Source organism: Anas platyrhynchos, chromosome 2 (assembly GCF_047663525.1).
Source record: "Anas platyrhynchos isolate ZD024472 breed Pekin duck chromosome 2, IASCAAS_PekinDuck_T2T, whole genome shotgun sequence".
NCBI classification, from domain to species: Eukaryota; Metazoa; Chordata; class Aves; order Anseriformes; family Anatidae; genus Anas; species Anas platyrhynchos.
The window spans coordinates 157980803-157993264 of NC_092588.1; the positions used below are offsets into that span (position 1 = coordinate 157980803).

The 12462-nt window shown below is 38.8% G+C and overlaps 1 protein-coding gene and 1 long non-coding RNA gene across 4 annotated transcripts in view; one reads left to right on the forward strand and one right to left on the reverse strand.

The window, feature by feature from the left end:
- Window positions 1-475: 475 nt before the first annotated feature.
- Window positions 476-9455, forward strand: LOC113842606 (uncharacterized). 3 transcript variants are annotated; one of them, XR_005263394.2, is made up of 3 exons: window positions 476-1389; window positions 6512-6739; window positions 8044-9455. It is a non-coding gene; the product is annotated as an uncharacterized lncRNA (long non-coding RNA). The 3 variants fall into 3 exon arrangements; XR_003495126.3 differs by lacking the exon at window positions 476-1389 and adding an exon at window positions 1410-1536 and having other exon boundaries at window positions 6497-6739; XR_003495125.3 differs by lacking the exon at window positions 476-1389 and adding an exon at window positions 1413-1536.
- The window catches only part of MYL3 (myosin light chain 3), a 57405-nt gene continuing 47816 nt past the window's right edge, over window positions 2874-12462 (reverse strand). Inside the window, exon 7 of the mRNA XM_072033942.1 lies at window positions 2874-3175. The gene's annotated coding sequence lies outside the window, so the exon portion shown is untranslated. The remainder of the gene's footprint in view (window positions 3176-12462) is intronic.

The following is a 12462-nucleotide window of genomic DNA, read 5'->3' on the forward strand; positions in this document are numbered from 1 at the left end:
TACAGTGCCAGAAGTACACAAGGCAAGGATGTGGCTTGCTCCCGAGCCAATTATCATTAATCCCTCATAACAAATGTCTATCCATTATCAAGCCTGGTGCAGAGAAGAGAAATCATGCCTTTCAGCACAATTCCTGAACGGGGCTGGAAGCTTTCAGATAAACAATTACTTTTTCTACAACCCTTTTCTTGTTTACCTGCAATCTTACCCTGTTTTTGCAAGACAATAACAGGATGTGTTGGTGTCAATCCAGTTGTATTTGTGTGCAACAGATGTTCTGAAGCATCTGCTTCCCAACACAGAAGGAACTTCCAAAGCTCCCAAGAATGATAATTGCTTGTAAGAAGTGTCTTTTTAATACAAGTTTTATTTTACCCAATCCTTTCAGTGGCAGCTTTCTGGCACTAAGCTTTATTCTCATTCAATGAGCAGAGTGTAAAAAAAAAAATAATAATAAAAAAAAGTTGAGGCCAAGTCTTACAAAGAAAAGGTCAAGTGCACAAAGGTGTGAAAGCTCCTGGAGGAGCCAAGGTATTACTGGCCACAGCAGCTCAGTGAGCCAAACTGAAAGCCAGCACGCAGACTTGACGTCATCCATTGACTCTTGGTATTTTGAAGGGACAGGATGAGCTAAAGAAATTAGTCTTGGTTATTTACCAGTCTGTAATTTATTAGGCTGTATCATAGGCAGAGCTCCTCCTTTCAGAATGAGAGCTGGAACGTTGATGTTTCTCATTTTGGATGCTTAGACTGGGTGTAGATACAGTTATGCAGTATTTCATTAAAAAAAAATAAAAAAATTCCCGGGGAAGTGAAAGGCAGAATATGCACCCTTAAGACTGCAGTTTTGAGCCTTCAAGCGGATGTTCATTTAGGTAATTGGGGATTGGTTACTGGGGATAAGAAAAACTTGCTGGGCTGGAAAGAACTTCCAAATTCTGGAAAATTAAAGTGTTTTTTTATGTTTGTTTTGCTATGCCTTATTTTGTCTGCTTGTTTTGTTTTGTTTTAATTTTAATTCCTAATGATATGATACTTTGAGCTTAATGATACTTAATGAAAGAAACTAGTTCAAAAAATTCACAAATAACCCACAATGATTTGCTTTGCCAAGGACTATCTTTCCTGTCCTCTTACCATCACAAATTCATTTACAAACTGTGAGTGAGTAGAAAAAAACATTTCCAAGAACTGCTCTGACCTTTGTTCTCCAGATTCCTGGTAGAAACCTGTCTAAATCCTCCAGACCAATGCAGGCTCCATCCCCCAGTGATGCTTACATAACATGAGGTGGAGTTCTGGCCCAAAACTTCAGCTTTTATGCTATGATCCCAGGGAAATCGATTCAGATCTTGAAGTCCAGCTGAACTCCACCCAAATGGCCTGTCGGTAAGTGAACCCACTGAAAGGCTGGAAAGTCAAAGGGTAAGTAGATGATACTTTCACATACACAGGTCCTACCTACCTGGCTAAACATCAGCAGTAACTCCTGAGAAATCATCACACCGATTCTGATTTGTCTTGCATGTATATAAGGTGGGTGTAATTGGAATTTGGAGCTGGTTGTGGCTTAGCTCAGCATACCCAGTGCTAAAACCTGCTTCAGCAGGGGACTCTCATGTTTCTATTTTGGACAGCTAACCTTAAATCAAAATAACTGATTCAATTCCATGAATTCCCACTCTATCTGAAAGTTTGCTATGTTTGATCACTCTCTATGCAGAATTTCATACTAGAATGCTGCAAGTTTTACACAATTTCTTAATAGGTCTTGAAGTTTCCATCTCTACTCTTTCTTGGCTCATTCCTTTTATGATTTATTTCATTCAAAGTGAATGAAGGACTTGAAATGTAGTTTTCAGATATTTTGTTGATCCATGTCTGCACTGAGATTGCCAAAAGCATGAAGAATATAGATTACTGCTGAAACCTATATAGTGGAATCTATATAGTGGAACACACCGAAAATGTTGGGTAAGCTGAAAAATCCCATTTCTCTTCCTCTTCACCTATTTAATTTCCTTATAAAGCAAATCACCTCTTAACCCCATACTGAAAGGAGCAGGAACAATCTCTCAGACCAGAGCACACCAATGTCTGCAGACAGGACCACATTTCCTATGCACATGCTCTAAATTAACAGCTTGTGCATCACATTCAGATATCGGAGAGACTTGCAGACAATATTTTCTCAGTAGCTGAGAAGCTAAATCTTGTGAGTTGTGGAAGTATAGTGCTTCAGAGCACTCATCCTAAAGGAAGTTGGTCCTGTAAGAATGCCTTACTCATTGAGAACATGAAATGGAAAATGAATTACAGAGAAAAAGAAAATTATTCACATATTTTTGTAGTGACATTTATAGACTCTTGTCTACTACATCTATAACATAACACAAAGAAGAAACAAGAAAAAAAAGAAGTGTATGGGATATAGCCAAATAGCATTTCCCTCTCACATTGCTTCCACAGGTCTGAGAACTTTTGAATTAATTCCCTAATGATGATCTTAAATCATAACAAGTCACCCTCTTATAAAGTCTTCGGCATGCTGTTTACAACTCTTTAATAGTCAACACATTGTTCTGCTTTTCTTTAGATAAAAGGAAATTAAACCAGAGATATTTTTGAGATGCTCTGTCTTTGAGGCTGAGAATGTGCTGTGAGTGGCATAAGTACATCACTGGTACATGGATGACTATAGAGACTCTTACTCGTAAAAGGCCTGTCCAGCATCTTGCTGGCCACTATTCAGGGTAGAGTATTAAAACATGACATCCAGCTTGATTCTTGAGAAATTTTTGCAGAACACTGAGAGTACAAAAACTGTTCAGGAGGGCCACTCATGGGAGTTAAGCTCATGTAGACAGAGTGGGTAGCTTAGACAACATTATTTATTTATTTTTTAATTGTTGTTTTGTTTTTTATAATCTTGAAATCACACTCTCAATACATGAAGACCCATGAATAAGGCATCCTCATCACTACAGTTCATCACATGCTGATTTAGAGCTGGGAAACTGAAGATTGAAGATTGAAGGTTGAAGAAAGTGAAAGATCTAAGTCCTGAATTTAAAGAACACTTGAGGAAGGAATTTGTCTAGATGTTGAGCTCTGAATTCCAGAAAAGGTCTCTGTTCATTGCCCGTGGGAATCTCCTCTTTGACATGAATTCAGTCCAAGAAAAAACAAAAACAAACAAACAAACAAAACTTATTAGGATTTATCTTTTATTATCTTACCATCAAATATAATACTTCAAATCTTTAAATGGATAACAGAGATTTATTTATTTTTTCCCCCAGTCTGGGCTGTCCTTGGTAGCAGATGGAAAATCTCTTACTTCTATCTCATACCTAACATTTCTCATCACACTGCTTTTCCTTTTTAGTCTCCTTGTTAAATGCAACTACCTAGCCATAAATGCCAGTGTATTTAAGGCAAGGTGAGCAGATACTCAAATTATAGAAGCAGCAGAGAGAAAATTGAGCATATCTTGTTCTTTCTCCAATTTCCTCACCTGTAATCCACACTGTCCTTTGCAAGGCAATTTCATTGTGCACCTTTAGAAGTTATCACATCCCATAAAGAGAATTTCTACTGGACTCATCTCAGTGGGGTCGTTGTCCTGTCACTGGTCTTTTAAGTTTCTCCAGCACAGGGAGTGTTTGCATGCACACACATGTGCAGGTTTTAGGTCTGGAACACTGCTGGATTCCTGTCATGCTCCATGATGACACCAAGTTGTCTAACTCTGTTTTGGAAACAGATAAATGTTATGAACTTAACCCAACTGGGACCAACACACAAGACTCCATGTCTATGCTATTAAATAATAGCATATTATTTAATCAGCCTGTTCTTGGTCCCTGGCTGATACAAATAAACTATCTCCCTCCCACACCCTAAAAAAGTGGCCACAGGCAATCTTCATGCTGGGAATAAGCTCATTTGTGCTATCCCCACTGTGCTCAAGCATTGTCTGGGCATTTGCTCTTGGACACAGGTCAAAGCAATGCTAGGGGCTATGTTAACAATGTAATAGTGTGAGCAGCTGTGGGACACTGCCCACATCCATGACTTGGCTCTGTTAACTTTCTATATAGACGGGCTGACTTCAGCACAAACAAAGTCTAGCTTCACAGGAATAATTTAGGTAGTATCCAGCTACAGTACAACTATCATGCAAGCAGGAGTCCTGGAGAATATTTATTTTTTTGATTCCATCTCTGTATTTTTCATAGATATAAGTATGTATACAACTTCTGCAGAGGACTCAAGTGAAAAACAGTTTGTAGAATTTAGGTTTTCTTCTAGTCTTCTGTGCTATTTAATCAGTATAACTTTAAAATTTTTAGTCACACAACATTTAAATAATTATATAAATCATATAAATAATTATTTGTAAATTGTATAAATACTTATTTAAATAATTTATTCCATTCGGAGTTTCTGATGTGATTGAAACCATTTGAAAATCTTTTATACTGTAAGCTGTGATTCCTATTACAGTAGGTATAATACAATGATTTGTTGCCATCACATAACAGTCAGTTCACCTCCCATTTTGTAAGGTCCCAACCCACAGAATTATCCTGTTGGTTTTAAACAGCTTTGCTTGAAGAACAACCTCACTGAAATTACGGTGACTTTGGTAAAGAAAGACTTGCAAAAAAAGACGCAGAGCCCCAATATCTTACAGAGCAAGAACTTAATGAATTCCCTCTTGTTCTTAATGATGCAAGAACATCTGAAACCTCTATATGTTGTTGGGTCTGTTTCTTGTACAGGGAGATTGAAGTGCTCCAAATGAGGATGAGTGGAGCTGGCTTGCTGAGCTTCCAGCTATGATAGATCAGCAGAAACACAGGGATAGTGCTGATTTCAGTCCTCAAAAATACTGAAACACGAAATTTCAGGCTGGTGGAAAATAAACTTCATTTGTATCAGATTTATAGCTGGAAAATATCTCCTAAATTTCTGTACCTAATCTAATCCAACTGCATTCAGATGAAATGTAGATAAGGAAAGGACCTATGTGAGGCCTAAACTGTTATATGGCACCTGATGAAGTAGGAACATATTCTTGCAGCAGTTCTGTAAAATCACGTCTGGTACAGCTGTAGACTTTCACAGCTCAAGTCACTCAGGCACATCTTTGGAAGATGTGGATATTTCCAGAATTTAGGACCCAGCTGAGCATGCGTTTTGAAGGAGCTGTTTCACATCAAACTGGGGCTCACCAAACTTTTGTGTGCCCCATTTCAAGCTCTATGTACACATTGGAACCTCCAGTCCCAGCTTCAGTCCCTAGAAAAAATCTTCATTTTCCCTGTTGGTTTTCCTGTTGAGGAAGGAGAATATCTGTAGTGATGCCTTGAAAACACCTATAGAGTCCCAGGACATGCTCCTGGTTTAGATTATCCCTAGTTTAGATTTTTCTCCCTAGCTTAGATTTTTGCTGGGACCAATAAATTAAAAGGTAAGTTTAGCCTGAAAAAGAGAAGGCTCTAGGGTGACATCATTGCAGCTTTTCAATACTTAAAGGGGGCTTTAAAAAAGATGGTAAACAACTTTTCTCTTGGGCAGATAGCACAAGACAAAGGGAAATGTTTTAAAAGTAGAGGAGGAGAGATTTAGATTAAGAGTTAGGAGGAACAAAATCTTCACACAGAGGGTGGTGAGGCACTGAAACAGGTTGCCCAGAGAAGTTGTGGATGCCCTATCCCTGGAGGTGTTCAAGGCCAGGTTGGACAATGACCTGGGCAACTTGATCTAGGGAATGGCATCCCTGTCTGTGACAGGGGATTGGAGGAACTGGGTGATCTTTAAGGTCTCTCCCAGCTAAAGACATTCTATGATTCTGTGATTCTTTGTCCCCAGCACAAAGAAAATAATTTTCAGGAACTTGCAGTTGCTCCTAGTTTAAATATATATATATAAATACCTATATATATAATATATATATATATATATATACCTGAATATATCTTATACCTGAATATACCTTATACCTCGTACCTGAAGCTATACCTTCTTTCTTGAGATTATAATTAAAACAAATAAAAGGAGTACATCACAACCTGTGCCATCTGCTCCTCATGGGTTATCTATGGATTTGGTATCTGAAATGTGTGCTTAAACCTCTATAAGCTGGCTTGGGATACTGAGGCTTGGAAACTCATGGCTGGGTATGCATCTCAGCCTCCACCTTCTCCAAATTATATGCAATTACATTGCAAATGGTGGAAAATGGTGGAAAAATATTCAATTCTTCATTAACATTGTACCTGTATTGTTGACTCCAAGTACTGACAAAGGCAGTTGAAAGTTACAGTCTTCCAAGATTGTTTCGTTTGTGGGTTTTTTTGGTTGAAAAATTTTAATGCAGTGATTTTCCTAACACAGCTCATCTTCTGCTTTTTAAAGGAACTTACAAAACCTTTAATTGAAAATAATAAAATTTCTTAGTGCTTTGAAAATGTATTTTTTATTTCAGTTCCTCTTTTCCCAGGTTTTGCTGTCACTTGCTTCTTTTACTGTCATGGGAAGCATTTAGAGGATGAAAAAAAAAAATGGAGAAAAGAAAAACAAATGGGGAAGAAAGACTCCATTTTTGCTTGAGATCAGAAGAAGAAACAAAGAAGGATTTGAATACAAAAATGCTGAAATATTCCCTTTTAAAGGAAGAGTATTTTCATTTTTGAAGATGTTTGTAAGGAAGAAAAGCACATTAATTCTGGTGAGTGATGGCCATGTCCAAAAACAGTCTAAAACCAGTAGGTTATAAACCTCAGACTCTGCTCAAGGAAATCATAAATACACAGTCGCTCAATCACACTTGAACAAGAGCATCAATCTTTCCCTAGATGTTATGCAGTTTGCAACCTGCTCTCTTCCACCTCCTGCCTTGGTGGCCTATTTTGGTTCTTGACAGGCTGCCTGTCTGGTCAATTTATTCTTCAATTTCTCCATCCAACACCTGTTCTGAATTAAAACATGAAACTCCACAAACAAGCATGCCCGGACGAGACACAGGGAATACTCAGAATTAAAGTGAACGTTCTGCTCCATTAACTTTCATAAATGGACTATGTCCTTTGTTTTTGAACAATATTTGTAATGGCCCCTATTGGGGATGAAACAATTTTAAATTGAGCTGTTAGTGAATCCCCATGTAATTTGCATATATTAAAAACAATGCAAAAGAAACAAACAACCAAAAACACTGGTTTTTGCTCTTTAGCTGTAAATTCAAGTCTGTCAAGTTACGCCTTTGGAAACAGTCTTTTTTAATTAATGTTGCTTGCTTGAAAGGTGCTTTAGGAGTCATTTGCCACCACAAAAGTGAATAAATAAAATGTGGAAATAAAATGCTGGAAGAGAACATAAAACTCACCCAGCTGTGAGTGGATACAAGGGGTTTGCTTCATCACATGCTCAAAAGCAAATGCCGAGGCACTGTGTTGAATTTGGGTGACATGGTAGTGCACACTTTAAGTTTGCAGTAAGGGAAACAAAGCGATGCACTGAGAAAGATTCCTGAGCACATTCATATGACTGAAAGTGTTCATGTTTTTACTCACATTGCACTTAATTAACTTATCCCATGTCACTGACCCATGGTAAAAAGCATGCATGCCCATAATCTCTCCCAGCTCTGAAACAAAATGTTGCCTGACACTGTGCTAGTGTCTATATTAGTGCTATGAAATTACTTAAGAGAAGGAAATTTACCCAAAGTTAGGGAGGTACAGGTTAGAAGTGAGTCTTGCAGGATACTGCAAAACTTCTGAGAAATGTTAACCACATGCACCAAATCACTGAACTCAGGGTACTTTCGGCTTGCAGATTCAAACTCAAGTTTTGTGTGAAAACACGCAAATGTCTGTATGAGAAAAGTTTGTGTAAAATCTCATCTCAGTTAGTGGAAAAATGGTCGATGGATTCAGTGAAAGTTAGAGCGTGGTCCATCTGCAAAGCTAATAGGGATGTAATTCAGTTGTTGAAGTCTAAGTAATCATTTCCATCTAAAATGTCTTTCAGTATCCAAGACACCCATGCAGGGGAGGGTGAACATAGCACAGGGCCTGGCAGACACCTACCTGGAACAGAAACATCAGATGGGACCCTCCTGAACATCTCAAATGAAGATTCTACATATCGATACAGACGCTTAAGCTGAGACCACAGACAGTGATGCCAATTTCCACACCTGTCCCACATACTGCCCCCTATATTTTGACACATGAATTTGCAAGATGAATTCCTGCCTGAAGGATTAATTCAATTCCCTGAGCACAATGCATTAATTGTTACTGAAAATGACTTGGGTTCTCTTGCCTGACCTCCAGCTGCAGTTTGGGGAAGCACAGCTCTCTTGTAAATCCTGTGTCAGTATTGAAGACCACAACTTTCTTTGTAAGAAAGCAAATATCTTCTTTTTCTTCACCCAGTGTGCTCAAAGAGTACTGGATTCTGAAAACTTTTATAGGAATATCTTTGGTATAGATCAGAAAACTGGTATATTCCTGCTTTTACTTATTTCCCATTTGAATCTTTTTTTAACTGTTTAAGATATCAGAAGATGGGCTTCTTTCTGATGACTCTCAAGAGACCAAAATTAAGTTCATGATCCTGTGTGTATTGCACTTTTGTTTAATGATAGTCACCCATGGAACAATCTGGGAACCTAAAATTCGGTGTCTTGTGATATCTGAGGCACCTTTTGATACCCAAGATATCTACACAGGGCTAAAAGATGTGACACAAGACCAAGGGGAAACACATGATCATCTAAGTTTGTAACTGGAGACCGAGTGGGATAACTTTAGTCATCTAAAATATAATTAGATTTCTGTGACTAGATAGATGAGTCATTTCTGAGTAGATGAAGAAGTTTTTTATAGCTTGTGTTTTGCAGATGGAGAGGAAAGGCCAAGGCAAAAGCCACATCCAGCATCAGCAATGAATTTTCTGGTAAAGTCAGGTGTCAAATACAGAGCACTGGAGTCTCTCAGTTGTGGTTTGGCCAAGGTTTTGAGGCTGAATTGTATATCCCAAGCACAAAAAAAAGTTGTGCTCAGGTTACTGGCAATAGAACTTCATTCCTACTCAGAAAAAGGGTCGTGTTCAGTCCGGTTCTGTAAGTGCCTTATGCCTCACCATAGTTTCCTCTGTTGGTTGTGCAGGGATCAGAGTCAGGGAGACTCATCTTGACATAGAGCCATGAATCCCTATCTAAAATCTAAGATATTATGACAGATGTCTAAATTTACCTTCGGTACTGTGGTGAGTGGCCTGAATAGGGATTACAGATCACAGCTTGACTAATATATCCTACAGAAATGTTGGTTATCTCCTTACAGAGATGTTCATGTGGGTCCCTACAATTTTGGGGTTAGTGATTAACCTTCATCATGATATTCCCTGTAATTAGGATCCAATACATGTCTAGCCTCAGGAATATCTGGGAAATAGTGTGGTCAGAGTAATTGCAAAGGCATTTTTAGAGGTTTTAGTAAGGGCCACTGTATAAAACTTTCCTCTGTTGCTAATTTTGGCTTGCTATATTTTCTCAATTTCTTTATAAAGAAAGCAGTTCTAAATGGCTTATTTTCTGCCTTGCCTCCCTTTCCTGACCTCTCTCTTATTAAAATCTTATTAAAAATTTAAAAAATCTGCTTGAAGAGACTCAAGTCTTGCACAAGTTTGGTGAGGTGTTTGCATAAGGGTTAGTTAAGGTATTAAATACCCAATCAAACTTTATATATGAGCAATGAGATGCTATTATGATTTATTTCCCATTTAACATCTGTGGTTTTAATAGCTGTGAGAACCAAAGAGATTTGGTGCAATAGAGAACACACACAAACAAAGAAAAAAAAAAAGAGAGACTAAAATGTACGTATTCCACATATTCCATCATATTCCATGCACATTCCATGCAGCTTGACAGTAAAGTCTCAATTATAGTCAACAGAGGCTGAGACATAAGGGCCTAAGGAAAACTTCCTTCAAAATGAAGTCAAGTCCTGGGTTTACACTCAAAAGCCCTGTTTGATTTTATGAAACTCAGACCTCTTAGCATGAGAATACTTCTGAGATAAAATAACTGCAACATTTTGGTATGCAGATTGGTGTCTCCTCAGAGCTCTACATGCACCAAGATGTTAATTTGAGGGTCATTTCAGGCACTCTGTATGCTAATGAACTGCCTAATAATATATATTTCAAGGAAATCATCAGGAAGGTTCAGGATCATGCTGCTCCATTTTATTCCCAGGTAAATCATGCTTTGACCACCAGTGGACATCCAAATAGGCTTTCTTCTTAGTCTTACTCTTGATATTTTGGGGGGTGACTGGGACTTTAAAATGTTCAGGTGATGTAAAAGGTTATTGACACCACCATGCAGATTCAATCACCTGGATTCAAAGGACTATATTCAGTGTGTTTATACAAATGGGGTGTCTTGTATCCAGTCATGGTCTACACAGACCTGAGGTTAAAATCATTTGCCCAAATAGAGGCATCTACTGCCATTTCAGGCACACTGGTTTACCTGAAACTTTCTCTTGTCCCTTGTCATTGGTCCCCCAGGAGGCAGGATACTTGGCCTAGGGAATCTCAAATGGCTTCACATACATGCACTGAGGAAATGGAACTGACCTTAGATCTTTCTTACACTGGGAGGGGAGGTAGGACACCTGGGGCAGACATGCGTAGGTGGGTCAGCATCTAGATTTGCATCTGACTCTAACCCAATATCTACATTAGGAACCTAATCTTCCTTTGCTCCCTCTGTTATTAACAGAGAAAAAAAAGATGCCTTGAGAAGGCAATACAGAACAATTAATTGGATCCTTCCTCTAAACCACACTTTGAAAGAACCTGTCTGTCTCCACTGCCCACAAGGTAATATTGGAGTATCTAGGATCCTTCTGTTGCCATGATTTAGGCATCTGACTTTTATGGCATCAAAACTGTAGCAGTACATATCCCAGTTGATGCACATATGCTTAGAAAAATCTCTACCAGCTCTCTCCTCAGGGAATGGAAAGTTCTGTTCTTATTTTAGGTTCATTCCCACCAGCTGCAAGGATGGGGTATAAAGCTAAGTACATGTTTGGCTATAACCTTTGTGCTGACCAAGACCGATCCAAATCAATTTCATCAATTTCTAAGGCAGATTTGCCCCGTCCAGGGTGGCCCTTGGATCAGGCCTACTAGATCAAAGATAAAGGGAAAAAGAGCCAAAGACAGATTTAGAAATAAAATCAACTAGCCATAGTTACATTCTCAATTAAATTGCTACAGGCCAACAGCTGCTCTTTAGGGAATTTCTAAACTCTAACACATGCCCCTGCATTACAGTAGTAAAACCAAGGAATAATGTTGCTCAACAATAGCTTTCCTGTGTGTATTGAAATAGCCCAATATACTGTCATGCTTGAATTTTGTGGTTTAAGGATAAATATATAACTGTGAGGCTTTTTCTTTCTTTTTTATTTATTTACTTTTAATGTTTTATTTTTATTTTTCTGGTCTACCAACCATGATATCAAAGTAAAGGAAAATATTTTCTGAAAAACCCGAACAAGTCACAAGAAAACCATATGACATTTCCCCTCATCCTCCTCACTGTCTTACTCCTTCAGGTGTGAAATCAAAAACACACCTTTTCTCCCACAAATACACTCCTCTAAATATGTCAGTACCACACACCTTAAACCAGAGCTGATGGAAGAGGCTCAGAAGACAGCAATTTTAGAAGGATCTACCCACACTGAGTCTTGAGTGCCCCATCCACTCCAAAAGGGAGGGAGCCACAGCAAAGGAAGATCAAATGAGGGAAGAACAACTGAAAGGGCTCATCAGAGCTCAGAAAATATCATTTAAGTCTTCTGTGGTAACAGCACAAACACCGAGTGTGCTCATGATCCTACTGTGTTACAGGCCTCACCTCAGGAGGTCTCTAAACCTCAAGCTCAAAACAAGATCAGCTATGAGACCAGGCCAAGCTACTATGTCAAGTTTGATTCTGAATAACACAAAAGATGGAGAGTGCACAACCTTCCTCGAACAACTTATTCTACTGCTTGACTGTCCTCATGGTAAATATATATATAAATTCCTCCTTGGAGCCAGTCTGAACAACCATAGTTTCACTTTCTGACTGTTATCTGTTGACCTCCTGCCTTCGTCGTTCTGCAAAGCCTGATTCTGTACTCTTGGTCAACTCCTCACAGGTACTGGCAGGCTGCTGGCTGGTCCCCACAAAGCCTTACCTTCTCCAGAGCACAGAAGCATAGATTCTTGAGCCTCTCCTCACTTCCCTGACCATCTTGGTTACTCTCTTGCTGAGCTTGCTCCACTCTATGTCTTTGTTATAAATGGGCCCCAAAACTGGGAGAGGTAGATGTATTCTACATTTTCACCTGAAACAACAGGCAAACGAAGCTG